This window comes from Struthio camelus, chromosome 4, assembly GCF_040807025.1.
Source record: "Struthio camelus isolate bStrCam1 chromosome 4, bStrCam1.hap1, whole genome shotgun sequence".
Classification (NCBI taxonomy): domain Eukaryota; kingdom Metazoa; phylum Chordata; class Aves; order Struthioniformes; family Struthionidae; genus Struthio; species Struthio camelus.
Window position 1 is genome coordinate 40174467 of NC_090945.1, and position 25763 is coordinate 40200229.

Sequence of the window (25763 nt, forward strand, 5' to 3'; positions counted from 1 at the left end):
TCAGCAGCCCAAGGAGTTTACTATTGTTGTTTCTTGTTGCTTTCCAGTATCTATGCTGTACTTAAAGTGACCATCTGGCAGGGAGGAATTTTAATATTTGATATGTTTATAGCCTTATCATAATAATATGTAAACATATGTTAGGGTAGCTTCTCTGGCTTTTCTTCATGGCTGAATGGGTATAAATTAAGAACAACTCCACTGATATTTTTTAGATATTCCTGATTTACACTGAGTTAAATGAGAACAAAGTTTGGCACATTATTTTTTAATATTTTCTTACTGCAATATTTATGGTGAAAAACAAAAAGTATTTCCCTACATTGCAGGGCTTTTTGAAACATTCTGTTTTGAATTCTCCCATTTATTTAATGTCTTACAGTTCCATAAGGGAAAAGATGAATTACTCCAAAATATTTGCTTTCTGGCAAACTATCTTTCAGACTACTGTCCTAAATGCAAGGGAAAATATACAAAATTCAGTTTTTCCCGCAGTCTAATAGTACCAAACACTACTTTTGCTCTCCTCTTTAAGGCCAGAAGCTTGTGTTCCAGCATTCCTTCAAAAATACAACAAAAAAAAATATCCTGCTCCAAAGAACTGCAGCCAACGTCTGCCACTTGCCTAAGCAGTGTTAGCTGTTGGCAGGGAATAAAAGCTCCAGGAATGGCACAGCTCTTTGAAGCAGCAAAGATCCCTCAGCACACTAAAAACACTGGGGTTTTCCCACCTGGTGTTCCTGCTAGACCTTCACAAACCCTGGATAGGCATTATATCCTCTGAAGCAAAACAGTCTTAACACATCAGCTAAAAATCCTGCTTCCACTGATATCTGTGGCAAAAACCCCAATGGAGACAGCATTTCACCAAGTTCATCCAGGCTTCAAAGACAGTTCTTGATGTTTATAGGATCCCACTATGCAAAAGGCTAGTATAGAAGTTCCTTTGACAGCAGTTTCCCATCCACTGGCATGAAAGCTGATCCTGGCTTTCTTTTCAGCCATTGTATCAAACGCTAGCAGCTGGCACAAGCCAGGGTTGCACCCACCATCCTAAGACTAAAGAGTAACAAACATTTATAATAGCACCATTTTACTTCTCGTAGCCCTAGCTTTCATAAAACACTTCTCACGTTATCCAGAGGATCTGGACAATTTCTTTTAAAAATCACTTAAGCATTTTGAAATTACTTCTCCAATAGGCTATGTGTTAGATAAAGAATTCATGAAAGTGTGGGTTGATATAAAGTTTTTATTAGTGCTCATTTAGGATGACCTTATATTACTCACTGTTGGCAAAACCACAAGCAAGTCATGGTCATCCTAAATGCATGCCAAGAAAGTCTTTATGCTACAATGCACCAGTAAGGCCAGTAGGTCACCAGTGAAGCACATACAGTGAAACAACTGACAAGTGTGACTTGCCTGGGTAATATAACTGTGGCTCATTATATCTATTGATTTCTGTGCCCTGCAAGAGCCAGGGTGTTTCTGAGACATATGAGACATACTGGCTTATCACAGGAAAAATGACACTTCCTCTTGTTTGTATGGTGTGAAGATGAGAATTTGATTGGGGTCTAATAAGCAAGCAAGCAAGACAGGCAGGCTTAGCAAATTTTTTGAATGTACAAAAAAAGAAGAAAAACAGGATACACATTTGTATACCCTATTGGTATGCTTATGTGTCAGTCAAAAGCCTGCATCAAAGCGTCAAGTTACAGAACAACAATCTTAATAAAACAGTTTATTCCAGACTGTGGAATTTATCAGGACATAGTAAACATGCCTAACACGTGAAGTGATATGGCTTGCAGTATGGCTGCTTTATAGTCAAAAGAACAAAGAACGAATTGGTAAATGTAAATCTGCATACAGTTATGGAGGGAAGAACACGCTTACAGTTTTTTTCTCTCGTGCAGCGCTTCTAAATTCCATACACAGCTCTGCCGTTGACTTCCTCAGTACGTGCACGGTGCTTTCGAAAATGGATGTTAGAGTAGTGGTTTGAGTATGTTTATCTTCTGTCTTTAGTGACTCCCTCCAATGCTGCATACTTGTCTTTCTCAGTACATTTTGATGTTCTAATTTGAGTCATGGGCTAATTTTTTCCACGTAATGTTATGTGTGATTGCACTGATTCTTGATGAGTCTTCCAAAGTTTTCTCCCAAACAGTGTAGCTGCTGATGCGTAAGGAAAGGGTGAAAGAAGTTGTCATGAAATTTGTTTGCATCTGAAAGGAGAACAAAAAGTGAAATTTATTATAGTAGCCTATTGTTTTACCATGAAGCAATGCAATTGTTCCTGTGATAAATGCTAGTCTATTACCTTCTGTGAATTATAGTACTTGTGATTTTCTCTAAGTCTTGCCTCACGTACAGTAGGAATCCTTCATTGCTTTTTCACTTTCAGTTATTACATGATTTTCTCACCTTTATAGTCCTTGTAATCATTTCACATGCAGAACTTGTTCTGATTGGTGAGTTCTGTAATGATGAGGATGACAATATTTTAATTTCCTTTTGTCCAGGACACCACACATACAACAGCTTTGAAATGCAGACATTTCTGGGAACAAGGACAGGAGTCAGCGTAATGATGAAAATTCTAGATAGAGGCAAAGGGCGAACAGTTATTGTTACTAAAGGTGCCACTGGATTGTTGATGCTCATGCAAACATTGTAATACTGATTTTTTTTTCTGTCTTTCTTTCTTTCTTTTCTTTTTTTTTTTTAAGTTCTTATTCTGCAAGATCTAGTCACAGCTGCATTCATGACATTGGGTTTATTCCCTTTGACTGGTGAAAATTTGGAGAGGCTGAATCAGCCATAGCATTTGAACCTGTGGTGCCAGACAGTCTAAGCTTGCTGCATTAAGATATCCCTTTCCTTATTTCTTTTTCTTTTTTATGCAGTGTCTCTTTTAGTTCTACTTAGAATTTCCCTTCTTTTGTGCCAGGATGTTTGGCAGCCACTGGGATGATTTTTACGGATAAAGTGGTTGCATATTTACTTAGATGTGAATTTGCCACCTTTCTTTTAATTCCAGTTAAATGATTGATCCCCCTGTTTATTTCCCCTTTGGTTTCTCCAGTAAGTCTCAGAGCTAGGACTGACAGGTCGATTTGTACGTTATAGTGGAAGTTCTTCCTTAAGTCTGCTAGTATTGGGTAATTTTTTAGCTTTGCCATAAAAATGGTTTTGTTCTAAAAATATGCGAAACCAATCATGCTCCATGACCTGTCCTGAGTCATAGCATGCAAGATAAATATAAAGAGACTAGCAGAAGAAGTCAGATTAGGATAGCCAAAAAGAACTTCACAGGCTCTACAATTGCAAGGGTGTAAGGAGGTCTAACAAAAGCTACCATATGATGAAAACTTGTTTTATGTTTACAACATTTATAGATAACTCAGATTTCAAAATGTATCAATTCAATATAAATTCAAACATCTAGTGAACAGAAGTCAATCAGCTGGACCTTAGCAGATTGGGGCTCATTTCATATAACTTTGAACCTCAGCTACGTATACACCTGCATTTGAATTAATCACATTAGCCTACAGTCACAGGGGAGAGGGGGGGCCTTTTAGGGTGTTATTTATCTCATCTATTTTAAATGCCTGTTTTAGGCTTCTTTAGGAGGAAAGAAATCATGCTTCACATTCCTGAGCATGAGCATGCTGCAGCATTCCAGAACAGCCAGATCTACATTGATGGTTATTCACTCACATCCAGATTTGGATAGATGAATTCCCCCTGCAAAATATCAGAGAAATGAAGTGAGTATGTTTGCTCAAGGGGAGAAGCAGAACACTTCATAGCAGAGTATCTTATCCCTTAAGAAAGTTGTCAGTGTTTGAATACAGCCTTTAGTCACTACTGTGTGGTATTTATTTGGGGGTACAAAATTGTTAAAAAAAATTTTTTAAATATGTTTTTGTTATTCTCATAGAAACTGGCATCCTGGATGAAGAGATTTCTTCTAGTACTTCGTCATGGTGGAGCCACTCTAAATGGAGTTACAAATAAATTTTTGCTGTGGAGCTTATATCATCCTTAGCAAATCAGACATGTAATGCATTGCTAAAATACTAGAATTTAGTGGTTCAGTTTGCAACCGTTTTGCAAGCCTCCTTTCTTATTTTGAGAAGGTTGCTTAAAGAACTTAGGCGTTAGTGATAAATTTTCACGTGCTTTTCTCCCTCTTCAAATTCACTTATAAAAGTGTGTGCCTCAGAATGACATCTGTAGAAGCCAGCAAGTTGCATGGGTGTAGTCTAAACAGGAAGTAACGTGAGATCTCTGCAAACAGCCAGTCTCCTGCTCTCCAGTTACTTTGGCACGTAGCTGCTGACTTTGAGGGAAATGCTAATCTATTACACTTCTTTGGTGCTATACACTTAAGTGGATAGATTTGTTTTCAAGGGAGTTCTGTGATGGAGATAATTACTAGGATGAGAAGAGATCCAGTTTCAATTTACATTCCATCTGATATAGAACAAGGGCTTGAAGTTACCTCTTCCACATCCCAAGAAATGGAAGGGATAGTGGGCCTTCTGGAGGAATATTTCTCAGTCTCACAGACAGGAACTACTGAGTTGTGTAGAAATAAATGCTAATTGGACCAGTGGCCTGAACCTCTCTTTTCCAGATCCTCATTCAGTGTCATGGTCATGGGACTAAAGAGTCAGTTTCTCATATTTTGTTGTGTATATGTGTTTGTGTCTGTGTGTGTCTGTCTTTGTCCCCTCCCTCATCACTGAATGGTTTCAGCCTGGGGAGAGCAGGGACAGGAAAGGATGAGTGAGTGACTATAAACCTAAATTACTGAGTAAAATAAGAAACGAAGTCTATCCTAAATTTAGTTTCATCTCAATCTGTATTTATGGAGGTCTCACTAGTGAGCTTGCTTTCAGAGCATCTGTAGAACAAACCAGAGGACAGATGAGTAGAGAAATCTCATCAGGGTGTTAGATTCATCTCAGCAGTACTAGGATTTGAGAAGAGTTGCAAATGCCCAATGGCACGTAGATCAAAAGCTGCTTTAGAGAAGTATATGCATTTGGGATCACAAGGGCACCTGAGTGTTGACTCTCCCATTTCCATTTCTCCAAAACTTCCACTAACAGTGCAATTTTGGCTAAGTCAGGGGGGATAGTCTTTCAGTTGCCATCTTGACAGATGCATTAGCATTGGATTATTGATAGTAGGTGACTAACCTAGGGTTATCTTACATTGAAGTCAACAATTTTATATTATTTTCTCCAAATACAATCTTCCGAATCAATAAAATGTGTTAATTTGTAAGGGAAAATAATGTGATAGATATATTACAGGAAGGCTTTTAAAATTTTAGTGTAATCATAATCAATGGCAAAGTAATACTGATTTTACTGGGAAAAGAAAAAAGCCAAAGTGATAAATAATCATCTTTAAACTAAATTGGTGATGAAGGTCAGATCTAGTAGATTGATAGATTACATTATACAACTTGTAATAAAATGCTGCAACCTCCTAAGAAGGGAAAAAAATAATTTCACTTTGATGAGCCTAGCTGTGATAGGAAGTGCTTATTCAACAGATGCTTGCAGATTGAGAACAATCTAATCAAATAATGAACAGGAAACACTGAGTTGTCACAACCTGTTTTGTTATTGAGAACTGGCAATATGAGAATATTTGACATACAGGAATATTTGACTTCAGTATGTATAAGGTTTAGGCAGTACCTATATGTAAGTATATATAAATGTGTGTGTGTGTATGCACACACACACACACACATATATGTATATATGTATAAGGTTTAGACAGTTTATAACAGCTAAAGCACAATTCCAAAATATGGAAACTAGCTTTTTCACAATTTTAATTATGTCAGAGAGACTTTTTAGGAGTAGTATCAGCCTATGGAAATTCAGCAGGATAATTTTTTTGAAAGGTAGAACTGTTTCTGTTACTGGAATTTATTTTGGTTTTATTCTGCTCTTATGCATGGAGAAATATTTGTTATTCCTTATCCAAAACAACCTAATGTTCAAACTAATCAATCAGAGCATAAAGTGTCTTCTAATGAGTACATATACATTCCAGTCAGATAGTGATAGTGACAGTGACACCTCCATCTCTAATCCAGGTTCTTTGATTTTATCTTTGAATCTCTTGCTTTTCTGAAGTTATGGCAAAGTTGTGACAAAGTTGGTGTCTTCAAAGAAACCTATTTGGTTTTGATGTTTAGTCCACTCAGAAATGGATGAGGCCACTATTGATTTAAAGGCAAAGTTTCAAAGTTTTTAGAATGAGTAGCTTTATTTTCAAAATGTAAGCTTTTTTGGCACATGCAGAGGGGCAATAATCTTTGAGAGAACTGACATGTTTCTCCCTTTTCTTTTGTAGCCAAGGGAAGCTAAATTATTTTATGTTTTTTGGAGGACTTTGTAGTGAAAAATAGTCCTGGCTGAGAACGGTTTAAGGCTGGCATAGTCGTATGCAATATTTTTCCACTTTACACCACAAGAGAATGAATAAAATTTATAGGGTTTATCAGCCACTGGGTAGGGTGCCAAATCCCAGACCGGATTTTTCTGAGGTCTGCACGTGCGAGGAAGGTAATGGATAACGGATTGGTAGTAAACTGTCATGCCAGGGGGAAATACTGGCCTGCCACGAAAGTCCCAAAAGGAAAAAGAAAAGCTCTAGTTTAGGAAGCCTACTGCCAAAAAGCAATGAGAGTAAGTAAATGAGCATAGCTGCCAAGCAAGAATTTGAGTGACATTTTTGTGGATATGAGCCTGTTTTTCTAATTCTGACTGACTTCCCCAATTGAATAATAACATACTAATGCTAATTCCTCTAGTCAGGCATCTAGAGGTGCTTTCTCCCAGTGCTGTTATGATCCCTATATAGGAGTCATAGGAAATGACATAAGGATGAGACTTCCCCCAGCAGAGTTACTCATAAACTTGGATATAAAACATAGAAGTTCTACAGAAAAGAAAAAGTTCATCTTCCCTCCCAGTATAATTCTTACATAGAGAGCTACATATATCTGTATGTTCATTCTTTACATGATGCAGTCCATGTTTCAAAATTCATATGTCGGGTATGTTTACCATGCCACAAAAACAGTCCTTGATCCTGCTGCTGAAATGGAGTAAATTGCCTCACTCGGTTGCTGTGACTTGAGAGAAATGACACAGATTTTGGCAGATGTGTTCCACACCACGACATTAAAGACAATTGGAAAGACCCAGACTCCTAAACATTTGATAGGGCAGTAATCTTAAGTTTCTTTTTAATCTAGTTTGGGATACTGTTTTACAGTAGTGTATAATAAAATGTGTGAGATTCAGTTCTCCACAGCTGAAGAGAGTCAGTATGTAATACAGCAAGTTTTTTAATAGCACTAGGAGCCAAATTTATAGGAAATGAAAAGCTGTGAAAACTGAGACAAAGATTTTGGTCAAATACCAGCTTTTTCAGGGCTTACTTTTGCATGTCTCTTAAAATAATATAAGTTACTAAATTACTTTTACTTTATTTCAAAAACCTTTTGATTAAAAATATATTTTAAAATTGCTCTTTATTCATTGGATTGTATCTATGTCTTACGTATAGAGGCAAAGGGAGAAAATTTGAAGGGTTATTCAGTATGTTACCAGCATCTTACGCTTTAGTCAGAGAAAAAAAGGATAATCTGCAGGTAGGACTCTATTCTAGAACTTGAGACACAAATGAGATTTCCTGTTCCACAAATACCTCTGATACATTCCTGAATATATTGCTTAGTTTCTGTTGTAACTCAGCTTGGCTCAGCAGCGGTTCAGATACCTTACAGGACCATGGTGAGGATGATTGCAATAATGGTTGCAGAAGGCTCAGCTATACGATTATGGACACAGTATGAGCATCCCGCATAGAAACTTCCAGGTCTGCTGTTAGGATAAGGAGACCCCTTGCTTAATGAACAGATTACTGAAAGGGTATATCATAACTAGATAGTGTGGGCTGCAGAAAAAGTTTTAGTACTCCTAATAGAATATGAAATGCATGAAAAGGAGCTCTGGGTCTATAAAAATGAGTTTGATCAATAGATGATGAGCTTTGCAAGTGCTTTATAACGATCCCTGTTTCCCATTACGCTAGCTAGTGTTTGGCACAGCGCTGCCAAGGGCTCTTGCACGCAGAAGTGCTTCATGACTGGATATGAAGTGAAAGAGACGGTTGCATGTTAGTTTTAACAACGAGTGGTAATACAATTCATAGACTAGCATAGTGTAATGGCTCCCATATAGAAAATGGCAGCTGATTAACATTTAGCAAATGTTAATCATGTTTAACTTACATGTTTAACTCAAATGTTTAACTTACTCTTTGTTATAAGTGATAGGGACTTGCTACATAATACTAAAGACACTGACTTTAACTTTCAGTGATTAGATGTGCACGGGCCGTTCTGCATGTATTCACAACAGCTGGAGGACTTCAGCTGAGGCCACTTTCCTCTTCCAGAGGGAGAAAGAAAGACAGGTTTCTTGCATGCATACTTACCTTCTTTTACAGGTGTATGTAGGAGGTAATCTGAAAGCTGTGATCTAGTTTGCCAGATCAGGGAATTTTTAAAAAACTGTCCTCTAAACTGGTACTGTTGCATGTTTTCGGAGATTTCCAAATACAAAGATTCTAACGTTGTTCTCAGAAAAATAATTTTCCTGTCGAGGGGAGTGTGTTGCAACCACTTGTATGATTTGCCTATATTCCTTCCTTGTTAGGCCACGGTATTTGCCAGAACTCCTGAGTGAGCGTTTTTGTTTCACTAAATATCATGATAAGATCTCCGCTATATGTTACATTTTTGCAGCTTTTAAATTATAGTTTTAGTTGTTTTTTACTTTTGATGGGTATTACTGTTTTCCTTTTTTCTTGTTGTCTTTTAAAACAAAGGGGAAAAATTATTTGTGAATGTATGAGGATAATGTAATTTGTAATGTAATGCAATGTACTGATAAAATAGTAGTGCTATAAGTTACCCCTGAGTAAGCAATAGTGAATCCAATTTGCTTTTAGAATGTATGATTTTGAATTCAAATGACAATTAGGGATGTATTTTTCTGAAAATTATTACACTAAATTCCCCTAGCCTGAACATCACTATTTCAGCTTCCATATTTATTTTGAAAATAACCAAAAACTTGCTAAAAAAAAAATCTTTGTATTTACTGTAAATCCAACAAAAAGACTAACTGGTATTTTCTACATGAATATTATTCCTCCAAAAGCTCAGTAATGTTTTTAGATACTCTGTTGTGTAACTTTTCTACAAGGTAAAGTGAAAGCAATCTTTAAATAGCTTACCTCTCTAAAGCTATTTAACTTTACTTTTTATACAGTTAGGAACCAGCAGTGGTCTAATAAAAATACCACAGTTGAAAAAGATATGAAGGGTTAAAGAACTTTTCAGTTACCATTTTCTTTAAGCCCAGGTGCCAGAGGTTAATGGTGATTACTGCTGTCTCAGGCTGCTGGCTGGATTTAGTTTGCTGCAGCCTAGACCTGGGGCAGGCTTTTTTCCCCTCTATACCTTCTTTTATACTATTTATTGGATTAGCAGGAATGAAGAGTTGCAGTATCAAAACGTTTGCAGTTGGAAAGTTGTAGGTTTGATTTATTTGCTTATATTTGGTGGCGGCAGCGGTTGGGTGTGTTTTTCCAAGGAGGCAAGGGAAAAAGGGAGTCAGTGTTGGAAAGGCATCTCACAACTTGCAATAAACATGCTATAGGTAAGGAGAAAGGTAAATCTAAGTTATACTTGGCAGATGTGTTCCGGAGGAGAGAGATTTTCTGTTTGGGAAGGTTTCATGTGTGAGCACTGACAATGCTGTTAATAGTAGGGGAGCTTGGCTGGGACACAGGAGTCATCGCCTCTGAGCATGGGCCTGGTTCTGGCTAACAAAAACCTTCGTGTGGTGTTTGAATTTGTGAAACCGAGTTCTTCTGATCTGAGTTCTGCTTTCAGTCAAAATCGCTGAGAGAGAAGGACACAAATTGTGAAGGACTGTCTCTATATTAGATGAGACTTGTTTTAACGTGGAACAATTCTTCTGTTGGGTTATAAGCTATTTTTCTATTTATGATTATGTAATGGCATAATTATATAATAAGAGAAGAGTTTACTCTGTTTTTCCGACAGAATATTCTAAAATTTCCCTTTCCACAGCATTGGCTGTGTTAGCATGTATTTAGTCAAATAGTATCCTTGGTGTCTTCCTTGCTGTACAGTCCAACTGATGTCTTCCCTGCTGCTTGTGCACTGTTTAAAAAAAGTGTATGAGGAGGCCTAGTAGACTTATTTTTGTACTATTGCAACACTCTCACTGTATAAAAGGTAAATTTTTATTTATACCACTCACAATGTTGGTAGAGAAAAACTAATAGGTGGTTTGTTTTCACTACATTAAAGACAACTGATGCTTGGAAGGTGCATTGCTCTTCACTAAACTCCCATGTTTCAGCCTGAAGAATGAGAATTATACTAAGTGCATGTGAAAACTGCTGGTTGTGCTCTGTTGTATGCAAGCGCATTGTCTAAAATTCTGCTTTCCCTTTTCTGTCTTCAGTCCTTTATTAAGAGTATTTTATCATTAGGGATTGGGAATATGGTGATTGGTATTTTATTTAGAAGCTGCACATCATGTTAGCTCTAGCTGCAATTTGATTATGCCACTGTACTTAAGGTAACTTTGTGTTTTACTGGTAACTAGAAAGCGAATCAAAAACTGGAACCATTTGGATCTGCTTGCAGTGATTAGTTTGCCGCTAATCACACTTCTTTTCCTAAGTCCCCTCCATGCCAAACTTCCTGGGCCTCTGTGCTCTCCTTGGCATTTTCTTAATGATTTGTCTGTTTAAGGTGGCAAAAAGGACGAACTCCGAAAGGCAAAAGGAGGGGCAGCCTGACTGTGGTGGTCGTGCTTGCACCTGGCAGACAGTGCTCTCCTGAGGAGACGGAGCTGGTGTCTAGGACGGATGTCGGGAGCAAATGCTGTCCTTATATGTAGTTTGCCTAATAATTTTGCATAGTACAAGTGTTACTTTAGTGAATTTATCCTCTTATGTTTTACTAAACTTCCTGGATGAAATCTCATGGCACTAATGATGCTGTGCATTTAATTTTAGAAAAGTATTAGGCCCCCTCTTTCTTTTAGCCTAGAGAGTTTAGAAACAATGAAGTAGCAGGGAAAACTGAGGCAAAAGAAATCTGCTCAGACTAATGTCTCTCCCAAGGAATTCACCATTCTTTTATTCTTATTTTCCTCCGTTTTATACTCTAAATCATATACTTCATTGCCGATTTAGTTATTTGGTAACCTTTTGTTTCACCCAATAAATCCTTACCAACAGTAAAAACCAAAGCTGAAGAATACCCTTCCTAATCTATGAACCTGAAATCAATGAGAAGTCTGCTTGCTAGATTAGACCTTTTCATCTGTAAAATACATAATTTGTGACTCAGTACATCTGGCCAAAAACATGGTAGCACCTCTCCTCAAGACCTTATCACAGGTTTCTTTAGCCTTTTGCGAAAAAAAAGATGCCTTTAATGTCTTTTTAGAGGGATTCAGAAAAAGGGACGATCATATTTATAAGTCATGTGAGCTTCATATACCACAGGCAAGGCTGTGTCCTTGTTTCCTTCTCTCTGTGTGCCATGGTGACCTGACCGAATTTGAGTAGTTGGTGAATTAAGGCACCTGCTAGAAATTCCTTCCTAATATATTTATTTCCAAAGCTACTCTTTGTTTCTCTGCCAGGGAGTTTTCAGTCAGTCTGGTTTTGGTCAACTGAAATTAGCCCTCCGCGTTTCACGTGCTGTCAGTGCTGAGGTGATGCTGCTTACGGGCTGCTCCTCGGCGGCAGAGCGTGAGCCCCCGGTCATTAGTGCTCACTGAGGGGAGAGTACCTTGCAGCTCAGGAATTTGGGATGGACTTTGAAAGTGGTTTTAGATCTCCTTTGTGATTTTATGATCTGAATTTGGTTATGCCAAGGTAATCTGAGGGTGCTGTGCTGCATATATACTGTTGTTGTAGGTGGGATTTGCTGTGTCGTTTTGGAAGTGAGGCTGGTGAGTCATTGCAAGGCCACGAGAGTCTGTCGGATGTGGGTTGTTGTTTTTTTTTTTATTTTTTTTTTATTTTTTAAGTCTTTTGCTGGTCCACCCAAAGGTGTTTTAGACTGTCAGGTGCACCTGACCTGGGGACCTGATCAGAGACTGGAAAATTGGGCTTGTTATCACTTTATGGAGGAAATGATGTTAGAGATTGTGTTGAACTGAGACTTAACTACTTCGTGCTTTTTTTTGGTTTTGTTTTTAATAGTGATCTGGGATGCATATTATACTTCAGATAGCTTGTCAAGACTGCTTTGAGTTGTTTTACTTTAGATAACATAAAACTTTCAAAGGGAAAGTGGTCAGACGACAGGGAGAAAAAAGTGTGGGGAGGAGCAAACTCCTTTGGTGTTTTTTGCCTTGTTAAACTATACTAAACTATTAGTGAAGTGTAACAGTACGTACATGTGTTTAACTACGTATATATTTATGTGTATAGATATATATTGCTATATTACATATAGCAATACTAGATTTTCCTCAGATGGGCAAGTATGGATGATACTTACGCCATTTAATAGAAGGAACAGATAGAGTAGTAAGATTACCTGTAAAAAGCAAGTGTAAGTATGTCATAGGGCATATTTAGAAGCTTCTAAGAACTTTCTCAAATGACAGCTTTTGGCCAAATGCTGTATATGTAGATTTAGGTGTGGAACAGTCTAAAAATAGTTATGCTGTCTAAACTGTTGCAGCAGCATATATCAACCAACCAGTTGCACATTTTCTTCTTAAGCTTTTAAAAGAATTTCGACAGCATGAATTAAACTGTCACAACAGTGGTAGATGTTTTTACAGGATTGCTCTTTGCAATAATTTTCCCTCTGTGATGCTAGAACATAGGGCATTGGCAATCGCAGTGGGCTTAGGGTGTGAAAATAGAACACCATGAAAAATGAATGCCAGAGCTGTTAAATCGGTACACAGAAATAACATTAACTCTCTTATGATTTTGCATTATAAAACTATTGTGTAACACCAAAGATAGCAACCACTTTCCTGAATTCTAGACAAGTCCATGTCATGGTTCCTGCCCCAGAAAACATACAAGACAAGCAACCTAAGCAGAAAGAGAGGTGACAGTTTGTCAAGACCTGTAGTACGTCATTTCAGTATTACAAGTTACTGTATCAACTTTGTATGTTTTCATTAAACTAGTTCAGAGAGCTTGAAAGCTGAACTGAGCCTTGACTAGTAAAAATGCTAAGTGCAACACAACTTTGTTTTGTAAGGAATTGCGTACTCTGATCTGGTATAAATTTTTAAAGTGGGAGAAACTTTTGAGCATGTTGCTGATTAAAGGATTTTGATCTTTAATCTGAACCATAGTAATTTCTGTGCAGAATTAAGAATGGATTTAATGCTATAGGCCTTCAGAGCTGAACTTTTAGGAAGAAGCTAGAGTTCCAAGCAGATATCCTGGTGACCCACTCTAATAGCAAGAAAATTTGTGTTTCCCCGGAAATATTTTTAGAAGCCTCAAAATTTTGAGGAAAATATAGAGGTACACAGGGCAGAAGAACTGACTGTAAGGAAACTTAATAGCCTTCAGCTGAGTATTCAAAGAAGCTGAAGTATTTTTCAAGTAGTGAAGTGTTAGCTTGGAAGACTCATCACTGTCCTGTCATCTCGTTTGTCAAGTTTAAATGTGGATGTTCAAAGTAAATCTAGCCTATTTTTCAGGATGGCTTGCAAATGGACATCTTTTTCAGGCAGGATTCTTAAAAGACAAGTGACTTCAGATTTCAGACTGGCAGACCAATCACCAAATGAGATTGCATTTGCTGTAAAATAACTGTGTGGCAGGAAAAGCAACAATTTATGGTTTAACAGAAGATGTTGAGAAACATTTGTCATATGCGGTTTTAAAGGATAAATACGAGCAAAATTGATGTAACAATCGAAAATGTACATTTTCCAGTACACCGTCTACAAGCTATAAGAGATGGAAAAAAGCCAATACAGAATTAGCAAAATTCCGTTTGCTAGGTTTTAAATAACAAAGTCCAGTGATTGGTGAGGTATGCCCTCTACGGAGGGTATTGTAGGAAGGTAAATGAAAATTACTAAATAGAGAACGAGAAATGCAGGTTACACTGCTTTAGTCTTTGGTCTGTCCTATTTGAAGTGCTTTAGTTTCCACAGAGCCTATAAATTCTTTCTTAAGGATTCAATAATATTATGCAGCCCTATAAACATTTGAGTGGCAAATCACACTCTGATTAGAAGTTTGGGTCTGTGGCAGGAAGAAAATAATTAAAATGATTCCTTGAGAAGGAAAGGCAGACTGAATATTTTAGCAGAACTTTAGACACTTTTATTAGTGGTTTTAAGGGAGGAAAGTCAGCTTTTGATAATTGGACCTTTCACTTCTACACCGAAAGCAACTGACAATAAATGTAACTTCTAAGGGAATGAGACTGAGAAACAAAAATTGAAAGGAAAAGAACATTTGAGAAACATCTGAATTTCCTTGTGGATATTTAATGATGGCAACCGACGTAGGATTCTTACTCTGTCTGAATTGATTTGCCCTGGAAGGCATGGTAAGAAGCAAGTTATCAGGTTCCACCTGGAATTCTTTGTTGCCCCCACTCCCTCCTCTATGTGTGTTTTTTTTTTTTAAGTGACTTCATAGAAAAAAGACTGGAGTCGTTATTATGTCTGTAGCAATTGTAAGAGAGGTAAGTGCAAAGTAGTATAATTAGTCATTGAAGAGAGCTTGAGACGATTTCTAGATGAGTAGGTTAACAAACCTAACGTGAAGTTTAAGATAAAAATCCAGGCCACGGGAAGTATTATGCCTACTGTATTAGTTATAATTCTTTACTGTACTTGAAGCCAGTAACTGTACTTGCTCTGACTGTTACTCTAGGTTGTTACCCTTGCCCTTCTCCTCTTCCTTACAATCTGCAAGGCCAAGACAACTGCCACAAAGAAACTCTTCATTTCAGAGAGCTAGAGGGGGGGGGGGGAAAAAAGTGATCTATGGTTTCATCCAAGTCATTCCCATTGCATAGCAGATGCAGAGACCCCAAACTCTATGCAGAATAACAAAAAGCAACTACAGGCTTTAAAACTATTTGGTGCTTTTGCAGACATCACAATCCAAGAATTGGTTTTCATGAATCTCGGAAGTTCCATATAGGACAATGTGTCTTAAATAACCTGAGAAATACTTTCAGGTATAGTGCATTCAGGCTTACGGTATCTGTACTAAGTGTCAAGTGGAACACACATCTTTAAGCCAGTGACCCTCCTACATCTGATGCAGATAGAAATCCCATTAAATTGATATTTTTTCACACACGTCGCTTTGGTGAATTGTACCTCATCCAGGAACTTGGAGGAGCTGAAAAGAGATACGGATTTGCTTTGTATCACAGGCTACTTGGCTCTTTCCCTTGTTAATTAAAAATTAGCCTAGTGCTGTTTCTATTAAAAAAACAAGCTGCATCTTCATTTTAGACTATAATACAGAAATACCTGAGCTGGTTGTAACAAGTTAGCCTGTGTTTTAGAAAAGTATACGACTATATTCATACTGCATAAAATCAACAAACATACTTGATTCTAAAAGCAGAACTCCCTTGCTAAGTGACTTTCATTTTTGAAATCACTGGAAAGCATCACGTTTTTCCTCCTACGCAGTCAGGACAAGAAAATGAAGCACTGCTTCAAGCAGTTGTGGGAGAAATGCACTTTGCACACGAAGGACAAAATACTTCAACAGATATGTTGGCATTAGGATAAAAATTGAAATATGGTTCCATCTCTCAGTGAATTTTCCTTTCTCCTCATCTCCTCCCCCTCCTTACTTTTTGAACTTGCCTGACTTGAGCTGATCTGAACTATGATAGTATTCTGTAAAGGACTATTCGAGGCAAGGCTGGTGTCACAGGTTGAGCTCTTTTGGTAAAATAATGTCTGTCTTTTTGTTCTCTGCGTTAATCAGCTGAACATAGTTCAGTAAGTAGGAGTGTGTATTTGTTTTTCTAAGTTATAACACATCAAACATGCTATCTGTATTTTTATTTTCCATGCATTGCTTTGTCCCAGGGTAGATCTGATCTAGCCTTCCTCAAGACGCCACCATCCAGCAACTGAAATGAAGTTAAAGATCAGATTACATTATATTGGCATTGTAAGTGCCTCTTGATGTGACCTCAGAAAAATCTGCATGACCCATATGGGTAAAACAGAGATACTGGTTTCCATTTGGAAATGTAGATCTTGGTGTGTATGAGGAGGGAGAAAAATGTAATTTATTTATTTTATTTATTCCCCACCACCACCTTCCCTGGAATCTTTCATATTTAGCATCCCAGGAGACCATTTTGCTCAGAGCAACAAGTATTCAGTGGCTTCCCACAGGAGACAATTTCCAGTGCTTCTCTTTAGATAAGTAACACTAGAGAAGATGTGTACCTTCTTTCTTCCTGCACTCTCCGGCTGCCTCACTGGTAGCCTCCGTTTTTGTACTGCTACTCAGTAGGTATCATTGCTGCCCAAGACATTCGGCTCCAAAGGATGTTTGTAATCAATAGGATTGATAGTATTAAGACGAAAGCAAGTTCCTTTTTTGCCTGTTTGAGTTTCAGTCTCATTTCAAATGTAACTTCTGTGGATTATCTGGGAGAGAACCTTTTTCCCTTAGGAGCCATTTACACTATTTGCTGCAAAGCCATATTTATGCAGGTTTTGTTGTTGTTTTGTTTTTTTTTGCTCTGAAAAAAAGCTGGACACTAGATGTCATCAACTGTGATCTTTTCTATAATATTGCTAAAAGGCGAGCTGATACACTGTGACTTTTGCCTACAGAAGTAGGCACTGTCTTTTGGGTAAATACATTTGAATGTGGATGTGTGTGTGATATGATTAGTTGCACTTGGTTCAAACATCTCAGCAAAAACTTCTAGAATCTTAGCTATATATGGTGGAGAAGAAAAGTGAGAGCCAACGGTTGCAGAGATTTAATGTTTATTTAGAAGCATTTTGGAGCAAATTTTTTTTTAAGTAGTGAGTCTCCCTCTGTAAGATTTGGAGCTCTGTTATTTGCAAAGCAATGCTTTGTAATAATAATTCCAACCATGATACTTAACAGCGAGATGAATGTAGACTATTTAAGCTAGGGAAAGATACTGTGAAGTATGAAATTCTCCAGGGGAATCAGTCTCATACTGCAGCTCTATGTGAAGTGCAGCTTTTTTCTTTGAACTATGCAGCTACTGCAAACCTCAGCTCTCAGCTGCTTGCAAGGCTTCGCAGAGCTGACAGCCCCGTACCTGCATGTCATCAGTCGGTTGCTGTGGGAACTAATGAAGTTCTAAAGTCAACAGTAAGATTTCCTTCTGCTTTGATCCCATGGTGAGGATGAGCAAGTCCTTTTCAAATGCAAATCTTCAATGTGTAGTCTATGTAGAGGGAATAAAGATGGGAAGGTGAATAAATCTGTTTTAAGCTTCAGGCATTTTCAAATTTATTGTGTTACTGGCACCCTTTTTAAACTGTTTTTTACTTCTGCAAAGTATTGAGCTTGTATAAGCTCTGCTATGCCAAAATCAGTCTTATGTTGGAAGTGATTTTTCTTTTCTGTAGGTGGTTGTGATTTGGAGGGAGTGTATCACAGAATAGTTGGGGTGGGAAGGGACCTCTAAAGATCATCTGACTGCTCAAGCAGGGTCAGCTAGAAGTTTGCCCAGGACCATGTCCTGGCTTTAGGTTTGAATATCTCCATGGATGGGGACACCACAACCCCTCTGTCAAAATAAGGCATATGTTCTTTTCTCCCATCAGAAAGGGACTTAAAAAGCTTCCTACTCCCCCAAAACGAACATATGGAATTCATGACCTTTTCTAGTGTTTTATCTCGGTTTTCAAAGACAGTCAGGAGTACAGGATATAGCATGGAGGCAGAATTCCCCCTGTGCTAAAAAGGAGCTATTCTCTGCCTGGGCTTGGGGGAGTGAGCTTGTCTGTGTTCCCTTCTCTTCCTCTGCTTATGTTATGAGAGCTCCTGTGTTATGATGTCATCATAACCTAACCCAGGATTACAGATGATTTATTTTAGGGTTTTTTTTTTTTTGGGGGGGGGGGGGGGGGGGGGGACTGGCAGAAGTCTCTTATTCTGCAACTTGTCATCTTTATAGATTTTCATTAAAGGCATTCTTAACTTTCTAACATAAAGATTAAGTAACATCATGCATCTATTAAGGGAGTCTAAAAATTTGCTTTACTGTCTGCTGTATTTTCTCTAAGAACAAAAAATAACATTCTGTTAACCTGTAGCACAAATACAGGTCTGGCTACTGGCTGGCTTCTAGGACAAAGGTCGGAACTTAAATTTCTCTTGGTCAGATGGCCCATTGCTCACCAAGACTCTCCCTCCCTCTCCCTCCCCCCCCCCCCCCCGATTTGTTACTTCATTTGTTAGGTAAAAGAAATCACAAGTGTATGAAAGTGCCTGATATAAGTTGACATGATAAGAATCCTTTCAGAATCAATTAGTTTGACCAAAGAAGAAGCAAATGTTACTGTAAGATGGGCCTTTGGCAGTTAACTCCTTTTTACTTCTGAAGAATTGATTTTTTTTGAAGGGTAAGAGGCTGAAGTCATACACATTCTGAATATATAACCACTGCAAAACTAAGTGGACATCTTTCCCCTCCTGTGTCCCACAGCAAAGTGCAAAATACAAAGATTTGTGTTTAATCAGCTGGAAAATCTATACCTTCTCATATCCCAGGGGTCTTACTCATCAGTTCACCTTTTCTAGCAGTCTAAAGTAGGCAGCCGTTTGTTTCTAACCTTGTTGCGCTGCAACTTTTCTTACGAAAACAAACCCAAAATCTAAACCTTCTGTACCAACTGGAATTCCACTTAAAACTTTGTCATAGTCTTTGTCATAGTTTTGTTTTGTTTTTTGTTTTTTTTTTTTAAACTATGCTGGAATTCATCATAAGCCAGTTTGCTTTAAAGCCTTTGATAGTTGGTCTCCAACATAGGTTGTTCTGGTTGCCTTCAAACATATTACTGTAATGTGCTAAGCTTTTAATGACAAAGTACATTCTTCTAACATTTCTAAAGAAGTTATCTCTGTGCAAAAGCCTGTGAAACACTGAGCACCTTTCCTGCAAAGAGGTACAGCAACACAGAATTTGGAACCCCAACTATATTTAGTGGGTCTTTGACATAACGTTTAAACTGAAACCTAACTCTTACTGCTTGCAGTAAGATGTCGCCTGCTTGATGTTTTAAAAGTCACCTTCTGCCTGAAAGGTTTACAATACATGTTCTAGGAACAAAATTTAACAGCTAGACCAAGATCACTGCTGTAATGGAAGAGAGAATACTGCAAATGTTGCTTCTCTGTTCCCGTAATCTGAGCCTGGCTGCCCAAGGAGTTCTTTACATTGAATCAGCCGTTCGATTTCTTCATTACAATTGCCAGTGACATCTTGGATTACTGGGAAATGCTAATTATTAGGATTACTGCTAGGAATATTTCCTATGCTCTTTGTGAGATGGAGAGAGATCTGTTGAGTGACAGCACCAGCCTGGCTGTCCTTTGCTAGGAAACATCAACTAGCTGGCTATGCTGTTTTTCACGTGGTTCTTACCAAGGCCACAATAGCGCAGTATAGATTCCCTGCACCTTACTAATGATGCTGGACTACAGTTCCAAACGCGTGTGGAAATCAAAGCATGCTTTTCATCAGATTTAGGCATTTTTCCATGAAGTGCTGCAGTTTAAGGGGTTTTGCGCTGTGGCAGGCATGATATTGTGATTCACTGATTATTTCGTTTCACAAGTAATGTGGGTGGCTTAAACTCTTACAGACTGCCTTGACTGTATGCTGCGCAGAGCTGGAAATGTTTATGATGTGTTCTGTTGGCGCAGAGCTGATATTTAGTCTGTGGCAGCTTAGAATCCTGCTTATTTGCACTATGTGCCCACAGAGCAGGGGCTGGGGGTGTTATTTTAATCATCAGAAGACACTGGGGGTGTTTTGAGTCAGGTACTGGCTTTGAGTCCCTTTTGGAAGAAAGGAGTTTATAAGACTTTGTGAAGGTAAACAGGAATATGCCTAAACTACTTTGAAATTTTCATCCTAACATTCAGGTTTTTTTCAGGCAGTTACTTTTATTTAAAAAAAAAAAAAGATTACAAAGACATATGCTGTAAACCTTTTCCTTCTGCCTGTTCTCTTCACTCTCCCATCTCTTGTTACGAGCTTTCTCCTTTCCACGCTTTTCCCTGAATATCCACCTTGAAATGTTTGTTGAAGTTCCTCTTACAAATAGCCAGTTACCTAAGCTCTCGAGGAGTACCCGAAAGCTGTCTGGAAGGCGTGTTCAGAAGGCTTCCTTTACTCCGTGTATCGTCCCTTAGGGGTCGTAAAGGAGTGTCTGTTTGTGTTGACGTTTCTTCAGCAGCATTCCTTGAACCACGATTCTGGAAACTGCTAGTAACAGATAAAAGCTGAAGAGATCAGTGTTACTGGAGGTGTGATACCACTGAACGCTGGAGGCTGAAGCCTTTCTGGAGATGCTGTTGTTAACATCTCTGTGAAACACCTGAGACTTCGGTGGTATGGATCTGTAAAGGGGGGAACAAATAGTGTCTGCTTTGCAGATAGTGCATTTGCAAAGCGGTCTGTTCACGTGACCGCCCACTGAATCAAAACACATTTTCCTCCTTTGGCTATCGCTATCGAGGCTGCGCAGCTCTCTGAATTCTGGGGGTAACATTGGGCTTTCACTTGTGTACTTCCCCTGACTTCAGTGGCATGGCTTCTGCTTCTCAGGGGAACTGAAAAAGGAGCTGGACCCACTATTTCAAAAGTTGCTTTTCATTCTGGTTGCTAAGTGGGTCGTGACTTTTGCTTACCATGTGTTTCCCATAAAAGCGCTGGCTGCCTTGAGTGCTATGTGATAAGTTGTCTGGAAGCTGGAGACAAAGTGCATGCAGTCTGCTAGAAAGACTTTCTGAAATATCTTGTATACAGTAGCTAAAGTTGCCACATGCTACTTATGCTATAGTGTCTGGATGTGGTCACATTTACAATGTTCACACTGCAGCATTCACAAGAAAATCATGCAATGATGAAAGGGCTTCAGTGCATACAGTATGATGTAAAAGCAAGTTTAAAAATAAACCTGTGAAACATCTAAGGAGTGGAAAAATCTAAAAGGCTGTGCAGGACAATGCAAGCCTGTATTCTTATGGACAGTTCGGGGAGAGAAGGAGAATTAAAAGCATGTCAAAACAAATACTCTGAAACATATGAAAAATGTTCCTTCCTTCTAGATTTATTTTTTGTAACAGAAACGAAGATTGAGAATTAAAAAAAAAAGTAATGTAAGGGTTGATGTGGTATAAATGGCACTGTCTTCATCTTGTGGCCAGCATTTTACTATGCCATTCTGTTAAACTTACTGTTTATTTCTTTACATTTGGCAAACGTAAAGACTGCTTGCACATAAAATCACTTTCATGAAAGATGTTGACTTTTTGCATCCCTTTTTGATATTTTTTTATTTTTATTATTATTTCTTCTTCTTATTATTTTTAACACTGCTTGAATCCAAGGCAAGACTTACTGGTTTCAGTTGTCATAGGACTCAAGATCATCTCCCAGTCTTTTGGTGTTAGATGGTCCTGTAACGTGTTAGAACTGTTGTGGTTCTCCTTCATGGGGCAGCAGGGGTTGTGCTGGGTGCAAAGGGTATGTCACTGGGACAGCATAGCTCTCTCCAATGGTTTTCCAAAAGGCACCTGGACAAATAGCTTGGTAATATCACCTGGAAGGGAGGGAGAAAGACTTGCAGAAACTTTTGCCTCAGCGCGAGTTGTAGCACTGACAGATAAGCTGTCGGCTGTCTGATGTGTTCTCCCTGGGAAAAGGCTCAGAGCCAAAGTATCTGACAGCACGTACTTTCTTCACTATCCAAGGTCTAACAGACCAGCCTGGTGATCATGCATCAGGACTGCCACTTTTGTCCTAAGGAACAATTTCCTGCAAAGTTCAGAGGTAAAGTAAGCTGAACGACAAGGTCCAGGGACCTGGACTTCGGGCTAAATACCGCAATGCGTTGCTTCTGTAAGGAGGCAACTAATTAGCTGCAAGTTTGGGGCCTGACTCCATCCTGGTTGATATCAGTGGACTTTCTACTGACCTTAAAACGCTTCAGGATAAATAGTTTATCAAGCAGCTTTTGTCAGTGAACGACCCCTTTGAATGCTTAAGGGCTACTCATAAGCTTTGTTTGAAACAAAATCTACTAATCCTAATGGCATATCTAATGGCTTTGAAGTACTAAGATTTAGAAATTAACGTTATTTATGTCACTGTTTACCAAAAAGCAAGATTTGAAAACTATAGGATTAATTTCATGTACAGAGGTGATCTTTTTATGCTCACCTATGCATGAACCTTTAATAAGTCACTCCAAGTAATTTTAGGAGGAAATAAAAATCCTTGAGATGGAATAGGCACTTTCTGAATAAAGCACGTGAATATTAAGTCCTCTTGTGTGTGCTTTAGCATAGTTTCCACTAACTGAAGCATACCTATGATTTAGAGGAAATTATGTGATGTTTTAGGTATTTTTGGAATGGGAAATCTTTTCTGAACAGACAGAGCATGGGATGGATGGATAAGAAAAAATTAAATGTCTTGCTGAAAAATTTGTTCTCTTCATCTAAATGAAGCTGCAAGGCTCTTATTTAAAAAAAAAAAAGATAAGTAAAACTTTTGAATGCACGTAAGCACATAATAAATCTAAATCTGAACTCTGCAGTGTGACCCACTGTATAGCAGGTGAATCTGAAAGCTATAATTTTGAAATCTGTGGAAGGACTTTGCAGTCCATTCTCCAGTGCTGCCCCTTGAATTAATGAGTTGCAATTTATACTTGCATTTTGATCATGGAACACTTAAGTAACTTACGTTGTAGTTTAGGAGTTAGATTTATAGTGAAGCTGTATTAATTATTGTGAAATAAATATCTGAAATTCTATTTGTAGTCCAAATAGGAAGAAAATATGTGGGAATGCAAGAACAGTCTGGGTGTGTGTTTAGTCATTAGTCACTGTAGCAGAATCATTCCATAGATGAATAGGAACAATACTCTCAGTAGCCAGGAAAGTTGTAATTGGATGAGATAAATTGCTTTGTTCTCTGAGTTTATTTTGTAGAATGAGTCTGAATTTTTCCTTGATGGATTTTCTGTGAAGTAACTGAGGTCTGACTCTTGTATCAAAACATAGGTTGTTTAAGGAAAACAAAAATCACAATTTCTTTGTATCTCAGTATTTTTGATCTGAACTCATCATGTTGACTAAACTCACTTAGCAACTATTTTAAAGCTAAGCAGACCATTTGAGGGTATAAATTCTGTTTTATTTTTGAACTAAGCAAATCTAGATTTCAGTTAAGCCTCACAAAAAGTTAGAGGAAAAAAATCTGAAGTTCCAATGGACATAGAGAAAAAACGCATGTAAGTAAGAGGGTCCTGTGCTATCAGGGTGAGATTTAGGAAATTTCATGCAATAAGTGGGGGGAGAAGTCTGCAATGTCCTGTAACTTTTCATTGGGCACATAGGATCACTTTACAACCATAAAGGGGGAGAAGGGAGAGTGTATGAATGATAACAAGAAAAAAGATATTCTGCTCTTGGTGTTCAGAATTTGATACAAAGTGATGAATTTACTGCCAAGTGGAGAAAAATTGTATTTCTAGGTAGAAGGAGGGTACCTTTTGGTAGACCAGCTCGTGAAGCTGTATGTATGATTCTTATTGGATCTACAGGTCATATTACTTCCTCTTAATGAGGAAGAATGGTTGCTGTAGGAATAATAGTTTTGGAGCATGTTTTAAGGAATGTGAGCCTCTGCAAGCTTTAAATTGGGAAGGGGAAAAATGATAGAGCAATGGCAGTGCAAATGACCTCTGTTGTGCATTCAAAAAATCTATTAGGTTGTGTTTATTGCAGAAGATAATCAAACAGCATTTTATAAAAAAGCTGAGGCACTTTGTCTTGGTCCTGCTTTTGCTTGGGTTGAAAGCTGGAGGTGGGGGTGGCAGGCTTGGAAGATGGCACACTCTGCCTGTGCCGGGGTGGGGAAATTCTTTATTCCCTTGTTTGTTTGTTTTTTAAATTCTATGGTATAAGATTTAAAGGAGAATTTGAAATTTCAGACCCAAATAAAGGCTGAATGGCTGATCGAGCAGAAGGAATGGCAGATGCAGTGCTCTTGAAATCCATTCTTCGTTATTTTGTACCTAGGATAAAAATACTGCTTATCCTCCTGCTAGATTTGTGTAAATACAGTTACTTTCTTTAAGTAGTTATTATACTGACAGTATTACTAGTCTGGGGAGGAATACTTCGCAAACTGACTGTAATAGGGTAGCAGAGAACGCACAGTGAACATACAAATGCTTTATTAGAAGTTACTGTTGAATGTGCTGCAAAGGTTGCTGACGGAGCTGAGATGACCAGCAAGGTCTGAGGCTGCACTTTCATGCTCAGCACAAGGTCTGTCCCAAGCAAGGATGAAAAGGTTTGCTTTTTTTCTTCTTCAGAGTTGGTTAGTCTCCTGCCATTGTCAAGACCCAAAAAGAAAATATTTGAGTCTTACCTTGCCAAACTGACCAGAATGCTTTTTCTTCTTAATCTGCACTTCCTTCTAGAGCATGTCATCCCGTGGAAATTGTAAATTGTTTTCCTGTCAGGGACTCGGCTTTGTGCCTGCAGGCGCTCTCATAGGTGCACCATGGAATTTGGTCGCAGGGAGTCCGTAAGGTTACTGCAAAACAACTTAGGTTTGAACCTGTATTGCTTTCTGGCTAACCCTTGATCCAAGTATAAATATTGACTTTGCTGCAGTTTAGATTACTCTTTTCTGGGACTTTCCAGAGACGTGATACAGATGTGCTCTTTTTAACTGCTTTGGGGCTATTCTTTTTATCCTTTCTTTTCCCCCTGCCAAGGGCCAGTCCAAACACGTAGTTAAATATACTGACCAGCAACTCTTCTTTTTTTTGTTGTTAGACACTTTGTATTATGAGACCACCTATGTCCTTCTGGAAGCCTTGTTTTACATGTTATAATGTTTTTGGCAAATATACGTCATGATATAGGGAATGATTTGACTGTACCTTTACCTGTAGTAAATATCTTGTTCCTGCCAAGTCCCACACATATTGTCTGTGCGGAAATGGAGGCCCTTCCGCAGTTATTGAAACCCTTAAGGCTATCCTTAAGGCATTCTTTCACATGACTGGGAAATAAGAGATCTCTTGTCTAGAGCTGTGAATGGAAGGAGGCAGGAAGGAAGGGGCTACTGTGTCTTGTCCCACCTAAATTACGGAAAAATCTGCAAAGGAAGCGCTTTTAGATGCCCAGGCTCTGTTTATGCAGAATAACTATTCATGTTGCATACCAATCTCCCTGGTCCTTTTCTCAATAGATGCAAAACATCTCCTTCTTGCAAATTAGCACATGGAGTAGAGGGGCCACATTAGATACACTGGCATGAGATACTGTACAGGAAAATCATTAACTGCCAGCATATACTATTTAGA

General features: G+C 38.3%; 1 long non-coding RNA gene across 1 annotated transcript; it reads right to left on the reverse strand.

The window, feature by feature from the left end:
• Positions 1 to 20300: 20300 nt before the first annotated feature.
• LOC138067185 (uncharacterized) lies at positions 20301 to 24985 on the reverse strand. The gene is made up of 3 exons (XR_011141002.1): positions 24818 to 24985; positions 21774 to 21974; positions 20301 to 20769 (listed from the first exon to the last, which is right to left on the reverse strand). It is a non-coding gene; the product is annotated as an uncharacterized lncRNA (long non-coding RNA).
• Between the last annotated feature and the right edge of the window lie 778 nt (positions 24986 to 25763).